Source organism: Phoca vitulina, unplaced genomic scaffold (genome assembly GCF_004348235.1).
Source record: "Phoca vitulina isolate PV1807 unplaced genomic scaffold, GSC_HSeal_1.0 scaffold3, whole genome shotgun sequence".
In the NCBI taxonomy this organism is placed as follows: domain Eukaryota; kingdom Metazoa; phylum Chordata; class Mammalia; order Carnivora; family Phocidae; genus Phoca; species Phoca vitulina.
Window position 1 is genome coordinate 56,938,442 of NW_022589706.1, and position 9,804 is coordinate 56,948,245.

Here is a 9,804-nt window from a genome sequence, read left to right on the forward strand (position 1 = left end):
CCTTTCTTCCAGTCTAACCCAAAAGCAAGCCAAGATATGATTGGCATACTCTTCACTGAAGCTTCCAGACTATAGCTCCAAAACATTTATCAATAATCACATTTACCCTGTCCATACAGGATTCTCCCAACATTCCTATGGCTGTCATCCATAGCCTCTAGGGCCATCCCACAGCTTCCTTGAAGTCAAACTCAGTTTTCATTCCTACCACACTCCCTACCATCCTGTATATGGATTACAATATCAAAGCTGACCATCCAGCCAACATCCTGGCCTCCCAGCTCCTCAGACTTTTCCTCCTTTCTTTCTTTCTAATTAACTCCACCTAGGTGCATCCCAAACACCCATGCACACACAGTCATTCCTTAGAGGTTTATACTGACTGCTGACCAGGTCTAAGATTTTGTAACTGGCTTATCAAACAAGCTGGACTCAGTAGGGGTGACATTATAAACTAGCTTAGTGTTTATTTTCATACAACTGTCTTTGAGTCCACTGAGCTTGTTCAGTCTTTGCCATTCCTGAATGAAATTTCAGGCAGATCCCATGTTTTTTCTGGTTACTCTTGGGTGTTAATATATAGCTTCATCTTTGATTTAGTAAAAAAGTTCAATTAAATCTAAATCAAAACTCTTTTAGTCCATTCAATTGTTTCTTCCCCTCTATTCTTTGAGCTATTTCCTTCTACCTCCTCCCTGTTGCTGGTTAATTAGCCACTCATTTTGACGTCTAGGGAAGGTGAGGGAGGTGGAAGGGAAAGATTTAAGGAAAAGGAGAAGTCTCATTACACTGATGCCCCTGAAATCTGTGTTTCATGCCCAAATTCTGGCTCTTTTTCTCTTTAGTGCTTTTATGAATTTTTAGGACACTCATCTACAATTCCTTTACCAAAGGCAATGTCTCCTCCTTATGGTCACACACAACATAGCTCTCAGGCTCTGACTTTTGGTGGTCTCTGAGGGTCTGACCTTCTCACTCTTCCCAACAAGGCTGTATGGCAGAAATCCTTTAAGACAACTCAAAAACAGCTCAAAAACAGCTCAAAAATAACTCAACAATAGAAAGATAAGTTATCCAATTTTTAAAACTGAGAAAAGGATTTAAATACATTTCTTCAAAGAAAATATACAAATGGCCAATAAACACATGAAAAGATGCTCAACATCAATATTATTAGTGTAATGAAAATCAAAACTACAATCAGATGCCACTTTATACCTAGTAGGCTGGCTATAGTTAAAAAAAAAAGGACAACAAGAAGTGTTGACAAAGATGTGGAGAAATCTAAACTCTCATACACTGCATTCTCATTGTTGGTGGAACTATACAATGCTACAGCAGCTTTGCCAACAGTCTGGAAATTCCTCAAAAGGATGAATGTAAAGTTACATATGACTCAGCAATTCCATTCTCAGATATATACTCAAGAGAACTGAAAACAGACATTCAAACAAAAACTTAAAACACAAATATTCATAATAACATTATTTGTAATATCAAAAACAAATATCCCTCAACTGTTGAATGGATAGACAAATATGGTATACCCACACAGTGGAATATTACTCAGCCATAAAAAGTAATGAAGCACTGATTCATGCTATAACACAGATAAACCTTAAAAACATTATGCTAAGTGAAAGAAACCAGATCAAAAAAAGGGGGGGGCAATATTTTGTATAATTCCATTTATATGAAATGTCCCAAGTGGGCAATCTATAGATACAGAAAGTAGATTAGTGGTTAACTAAGGAGATGGGTGGGAGGAATGGAATACGGAGTGACTCCTAATGGATACAGGGTCTCTTTTTGGGAGATGGAAATGTTCCACAATTAGACAATGGTGATAGTTGCACAACTCTGTGACTAATCTAAAATCCACTGAGTTGTATACTTTAAGAGGGTAAATTTGATGGTAAAATAAGGCTGGAGAAGAGGAGAAGGAGGTCACTATATCAGGTCCATATCACTGCCACTGTGGTCCTTTCGCCTTGCTCTAACCCGCCACCCTCTAATTAGGCTTTCCCTATGAGACATTTTTTTCAGGAACTAGTCTCTGTGTCAGTCAAGTTTCAGGAAGCATATGTTAAGCTCTCAAAGTGACTCTGAAAAAGCAGTGTGTTACAGATAAAAAGAAATGAATAAGCATGGTTGTGTTCCAATAAAACTTTAATTACAAAAATGGGTGGTGGCCAGAGTTGGTCCATGGGTCTTAGTAGACTTATCCTGTTCTACAGTCAAGTGGAGGAATTTAGATAGTGAAGAAGGATACTTGACACCTTTGTTCAACTGGAAGAGCCCATTTTAACATCCTGTTGTAGTATCACATGATGAAAACTCTCTCCCCAACCCTACTATCCTGTCCCAACACTGAGCCACCACTTTGCCCTCATTACCCCTCCTGTCCCTTCACACCTCCCTATTTACCTGATTGCTTCATTTCAGTCATTTCCTTACATCCTGGTCCACAATCTCAATTTTGCTATGCCTTCATCCTACATTCACTTACCCCCCTGATCTCATACCACAACTTCCTTAAGAATTCCCAAGTCTCAGGAAATCCAGCCTTGTGGGACTTACCTGGTCCTGTACTGCCCAGTGGTGCCAGGGCAATCTCACAACCACAGTGGTAAATTGTTCTACCACACAGTTAAATCTCTGGCTGCATCAGAGCCTTGCCACACACCAGCAGGCTTTTCTCTAACTCTTAACTTCTGTCTTGCAGAGATGGTAGGGACCACCTTTATGAACTCTCATTATCCAAATTAAAAGTGCTTTGTATCTCAATCTATACCTAAATTGTCCAATATGGTGGCCACTAGCTACATATGGCTATTGAGTACTTGAAAAATGTGTAGCATAACTGAGGAACTAAATTTCTAAATCTTATTGAAGCTTAATTCATTTAAATGTAAAAACTGAAGCAGTGTAAAATATTTTCTGCTAAACACACAGTTTGGTGTTACCAGGACTATTTCACTGTAACCACTGAAAATGTAGCATGTGAATTAAGATGTGCTATAAGTATAAAATGCACACTGAATTTCAAAGACTTAGTAAGAAAAACATGTGAAATATTTCATTGATAGTTTTATAATGTTACCTGTTGAAATAATAATATTTGATATTATTTCTATTAGACAGTATGATACTATACTCTTCTCAGCTCTTCCTGTATCAGAAGAATAAGGAACTTTTTTTTTTTTTCCTTCAGGGCCATCTCCTACAGAATTATCCTGAATGCATTTATCCTATAGAATGCCACATAGTATTCCTTTTCTTAATTATCATCAAACATTTCCTCTCTACTAGTTCATTTTTTTATCAACAAAATATCAGAAAATAAGGGAGGATGGTTAGTAGCCAGTTCTATGAGGCTTCCAGGAGGAATGAAGAAAATGACTCAGAGTCAGCTCAGATATCCAAAGCTAAGGGCTGAAAAGTCCAAAGGGAATTTCTTTCCTTACCCAGGTGATTAGAAGCCAGGAATAGAAGAGGCCCTATCCCCCAAAATGGAAGAGACCCTCAGTATATTTGCATTAGTACAGTTGCTAGTTATGTCTACCTTAGTAATAAAGAACTTGATCCAGAATTTAATCCAGACAGGGTTCCCAAAAACAGACTGAGACAGTCCACCAATTGGAATTTTGGAAATGTGTTTATGAAAGACTTATCTGCCTTCATTTCAGTAAAGACTAACCAATAACTATTTGTGTTTGAGGGCATTTTTGCTGCTATTTCTTGTTTTTTTTTTTTTTTTTAAAGATTTTATTTATTTATTCGACAGAGAGAGAGACAGCAAGAGCAGGAACACAAGCAGGGAGAGTGGGAGAGGGAGAAGCAGGCTTCCCGCTGAGCAGGGAGCCCGACACGGGGCTCAATCCCAGGACTCTGGGATCATGACCTGAGCCGAATGCAGCCGCTTAACTGACTGAGCCACCCAGGTGCCCCCTATTTCTTGTTTTTAATACTATTTTTTATTCTGCATAATTGCTAACAGTAAAAACAAAAAGAAGAAATGATGAATGTGTGTCCTCCTTTGAGAAGGAAATTATGTTTCTCTTCCCCAAGACTCATTGGGTACTGAACCCAGTTTCCAAATGGAAATAGAAGCTAGCAGGTCAAATATCTGGGCTTCTAAGGAAAAAAAAGAAACACTAACCATTTCAGAGGCCCAACCTGGGCTTTTGCAAGTCCACTACTCCTTAATAAAGAAGAGTGCTGGATCCATATTTTATTTTCATTTTATCTTCAGTCTATCAAAACAAGAGGTAGTGGCTGGTTTTATGTCTGAGTTTCATCTTTGAGTTTCATTTTTGAATGTACCTGAATAATTTTTAGAAACTTCCCTTTCAGGATTAAGGAGTGCACTTGTGATGAGCACCAACTGATGTATGGAAGTGTACTATTTTGTATACCTGAAACTAATATTACACTGTATGTTAACTAACTAGAATTTAAATAAAAACTTAAAAAAAAAAAAACCTTCCCTTTCAAATCTCTGGTTTCAGTGTATAGTCTTTGATAAGCTTCTGGCATAGAGAGAAGATTTTTTTTTTAAGATTTTTATTTATTTATTTATTTGTCAGAGAGAGAGAGAGAGTACAAGCAGGGGGAGCTGCAGAGGGAGAGGGAGAAGCAGGCTCCCCACTGAGCAGGGAGCCCGATGCGGTACTCGATCCCAGGACCCTGGGATCATGACCGGAGCCGAAGACAGACGCTTAAGGACTGAGCCACCCAGGTGTCCCAAGAGAAGATTTTATTGGTAGCCAGGATTTTGACTTTTGAGATCTCTCTGTGTAGACCTTTATGGATCTCTTTGTGTAGAGACAAGAAAGAAGAGAGATTTTGTGTGTGAACATTTGTACATGAGTGCATACCCATGTATGACATGATCCAGAAGGTAATGCCAGAATAAAATTAATATAAAACTGGAATTTTAAAGAAATCTGAGTTGCCCTCAAATGTAGGTAAATCTGACTTCCTTCCAAAGAGTATGGTATGGAAATGGGAGAAAGTAACTTTACAGTAAAGAAAACTGATAAATACTATTATCAAGCAGGTGGTCCAGTCAACATCAACAGCATGCTGATAGTATGTACCTTTGATATGATGTGATGAGAATGGCCCTTTATTTCTGTGGCCTTCCTCCCCCAAACACCTAACTCAAGTCTAGTCATGATTTTACTACATCAAAAACTAATGATGTATTGTATGGTGACTAACATAACATAATAAAATAAAATAAAATAAAAAAAGAAATCAGAAAAGTCCCAAATGAGTGGTGCCTGGGAGTCTCAGTCAGTTAAACGTCTAATTCTTGATTTCAGCTCAGATCATGATAACAGGGTCGTGAGATCAAGCCCTGCATCAGGCTCTTCCCTGGGCATGGAGCCTGTTTAAGATTCTCTCTCTCCCTTTGCCCCCCCCACCCAGATTTTTCTCTCTAAAAATAAAAAAAAAATCCCAAACAAGGGATAATCTACAAAATACCTGATGAATATTCCTCAAAATTGTCAAAGTCCTCAAAACCAAGGAAAGTTGGAGAAACTGTCACAGCCAAGGGGAGCCTAAGCAGATATGACAATTAAATGTAATGTGGTGGGGCATCTAGGTGGCTCAGTCAGTTGAAGTGTCTGCCTTCTGCTCAGGTCATGATCCCAGGGTCCTGAGATTGAGCCCCTTTGGAGCTCCCTGCTCAGTGGGGAGCCTGCTTCTCCCGCTCCCTCTGCTGCTCCCCCTCCTTGTGCACACACTCTCTCTCTCAAATAAATAAAGCAAATAATAAATTAAATAAATAAATAAATAAATAAAATGTGGTATCCTGAATGGGAACCTGGAAAGGAAAAAGAGCATTAGGTAATTAACTAAAAAAGAGCATTAGGTAATTAACATAATTTATTCAGATTTCTGAATAAATTATGGATTTAAGCTAATAATAACATAATACTGGTTCATTAATTATTGTAAATGTATCATACTAATGCAAGATGTTAACCATAGTGGGGAGGGCATGTGCTATGGTGAGCACTGTGAATTGTGTAAGACTGATGAATCACAGACCTGTACCCCTGAAACAAATAATACATTATATGTTAAAAGTAAATAAATAAATAAATAAGTGATGTTAACCACAGGGAACCTGGGTGCAAAATATATGGGAATTCTTTGCACCAATATTGTTCTAAAATAAAAGGTTTATTAAACATAAAAAAGAGAAATGTTGCTTGTTTGTTCTAGTATAGGCCCCTAATAGATTATTTTAAAAAATGAATATAAATAACTTGTTATGAACCTTGCTGTAAAAACATCCTGGAGTCCATGCCATATAATTAAAATAATTACCTTACAAATAAGTAATTCAATGCCCCAAATAGTATTCCAACCCCAAAAAAGTAGGTGGATTCCTGGATCACACTAACCTTGAACAGATAAAAGTTTTAGCCTAGCCAATTATACTGCCCATTCTGGTATTGGCTGGAACCCACCATTATTTATGCCATTAGTAACTGGATTTTCTTGGAAGAAATCTTTCTCAGTGTAATAAACCATAAAGTTCAAACTGAGTAGCAATAGGCAACTTTTAATAACCCAATCTGCTCCCAGTTGCAAAGTAAACCAATTTGGAAAGAAGCTTGTAGACACATAAAATAAAGTATTTGTTTTATTTGCTAATCCCATTTTTCTGTTCAGCTTTTTCTCAATTTAGGTAATAAGTTAAAGTTATAGATTGACTAATACTAGTTTCCAATTGAAAAGCAGAATCTCTGTAACTCTTACTTTAACTACTCCTTTAACTTTAGACACAATGCTAGATTTTTCAAAAGACGTTGCAAATTGAATGTTATGGTATTATACTTTCACAAATGATCGCCTTCAGAAAGCATTTAATTATCATTAGGAGTTTGTGCAACTTTTTCGTTAGAACATAAATAGTGGTAATGAGGAAAACAAATCATTCATGTCACCCATTCACCAAATATTGAACCATCATCTGCCATGTCCCAGGCCCTATGCTAAGCATAGGGATATAGTGGGGGCCAAAAACAGATGCAGACCTTTTCTTCGTGCAGGTGACATTAGCCAAGTAATTTATGTCAGGTTTTGTAACTGATTTGATTCAGCAGCCTCAACAACTTGGGTGTAAACACAGAACTATTTTATTTTTCTAATAAATATTTTTAATTCTGCTCTGCTAATCCTCCTTTTAATGGATAGCAGGACCCCTACTATCATCTCTGCCCTACTCCATAATTTGCTGTCCCTTCCAGTTACATAACAGAATGGTTTTGTTTACGAAGTTCTGTTTATTTTTAAATATCAATCATTTATTTCATAGACACTCCCTTAACTACCTTGCAACTAGACTTACAGCTTTAGGCAGGTATAGGTGGCGTATGTGGGGATTCCCTTTCACAGCACATCCTCCTTCCCTGCAATTTCCCTTCTTTTGAGTCTAACCCCAGAGGGGTCAGAAAAAAAGACATCTGGTTATGGAACATCCCAGGCAATGCTGATGTATCCTTTCTTTTGATCTTCACCACTGATCAAGCTTGCTGTCCATAGACATGGTGTGGGGAACCAGTGCCCAACAGGTTTACTGATGAGGAGTTTATCCCAAGTAATTTGTCTAGGTTTGGTAGTCCCTTGGGAGATTCAGCCATATTTTCCAGCTGGAGGCCCCATACCACGTTCTTCTGATGTGCATGCCCCTTTGTCACCCACTGGAACAGCAAGCCTGCAACCCCAAATTTCAACTATGCTCCATGGTCCCAATTCTGCAGTATATGGAAATGGGCCAGATCCATTTTCTGTACATATTTGGAAACACAAATTTCCTTCCTTGCCTGCATTATCATACACATATCTTCTCAGACCTCTTTCCTGATCTTTCCCCTTCTCAGGTAAGAGCAGGTCAACAAGACCGTGACAAAGAGCAACTTGGAAAGAAAGTGCCAATCTCCACACACCCTCTTACTTACTAGCAATTCTCTTGCCCACCACTCCTCGCCTCCTAGGCTTTGGGGATGGGGAGGGGCTAACCAAGTTTACCCCTTCCCTACAAAGAAATTGGAAGAGGGAAGTATTCCATGCTGCTGTCTTCAATGGCAACTGTGTATCAACTAATTATGCAGTGGCCCATACCCCAGCCCCTGAGATGTCTGAAGCTCCTGGGCCTCCAGCAGGAAATACGGAAATTACAGGTGAAATATATGTGAAATGTGTACAGGAAATAGAATCCAAGCAATCCAGATGCAGAACATCTGTTTTGCAGTATCTATTAAAGCTGAACACACAGTTACCCTATGACATAGCAACTCTACTACTGGTCATATAGTCAACAAAAATGAGTACATAAGCACCCCAAAAGGTACAACGGTATTCATAATAGTCAAAACCGAAAAGAAATAGAAATTTAGTAAAACAGCTAAATAAATTGTGGCATTCACACACAAGAATACTTTGCAGCAAAGAAAAGAGAGAAACTCTTGCTATATGAAACATGGATGAATTTCACAAATATAATATTGAGGCAAAGGAGTCAAAGGCAAAAAAAAAAAAAAAGCCATTTATGTGAAGTTTAAAAGTAAGTAACATAAATGACAGTGCTAGGTATCAGGATAATGATTATCCTTGGGGAAGAAGGATGTATAATTGTGGGAGAATGGGGTGGTGTTAATGTTCTATTTCTTGATTCAAAGTGTTTATTGAGCTGTACACTTTACAATCTGTGCATTTTCCTGTGGATTACATAAATTACACTTCAACAGAATGATTACTTTTAAAAAAAGGACAATGTAATTCCTTCTATAAAAAGTTAGCAGTTGTTATGTAAAAACTGTGCCCAAAGAAGCAGATTTAACACATGTAGCTTCAGGAGTTAGTACTTATATATTTCCAGATAAAGCATGACTTCATTTGGAGCAAACTTATAAATTATTTTGCTCATTTTCAATTCTAAGTGTTTTTTGCATGTACAAAAGTAAAGTGAGAACTACCAATATGTTGGCTCCAATAGCAGAAGAAGAACTTCTCAAAGTGTTAAATTACGTCAGTTTTACTTCAAAGCCTTTAGACACTTCAGAGAGAAAGTCATTTAGGATGAGTCCAATAAAAATTCATTGTTTTCTTCTATTGCAGGGAATCAAGGTTAGAAGTTCATTATGATGAAAGTGAAACAGCTCTCATTATTGTGAATGCCATTGTAATTCAGTTTAAAATTTCAACATTCAAGATAAATTTACTTGGCTTTTGTAGTAATGATATTTTGGCTTAACATACATAAGTATATACTTCTATTGCAAATATTTTTTTGCAAATATTTTTAAATAGAACTGTTTTATAGGCCTACCAGTGTAACAAAGCCAATATCTTACATAGTTAATAAATTCCAAAAATTATATAATTTTAATGATTTTAACCACTCCCTCTCAAAAGTGTCCCAGTTGAGTTATATATTATATATAAATTAAGTTCACTCTCGTCTGCTCCTCATTCTTTGGGGAGCAGGAATACACCCATTACATACTACATTAAAAAAAGGAGTTCTCAGGGCTGCCAACCTTACAGTAAATTAAGTTCCCTCTCAAAAGTGTTCCAGTTAGGAGTGGCATCAACAAGATGACAGAATGGGAAGCCCCAGACCTCATTCCCCCACAGAGACACCAACTTAACAGAAGTAAATGGTACAAAGAGTCTTTTTGGGAACTCCAGAAAATAGTTAAGAAATTACAGTACTCCAGGCTAGTGCACATGCAAGAATAGTGGTGTTGAAATGGATAAGAAAAGCCATTGCCTTTTATC

General features: G+C 37.5%; 1 non-coding gene across 1 annotated transcript; it reads left to right on the top strand.

Annotated features, from left to right (window-relative positions):
- The first annotated feature begins 9,458 nt into the window (after positions 1-9,458).
- On the top strand, positions 9,459-9,594 carry LOC116630359. Its single transcript, XR_004298955.1, has one exon. It is a non-coding gene; the product is annotated as a small nucleolar RNA U109 (small nucleolar RNA).
- The last annotated feature ends 210 nt before the right edge of the window (positions 9,595-9,804 follow it).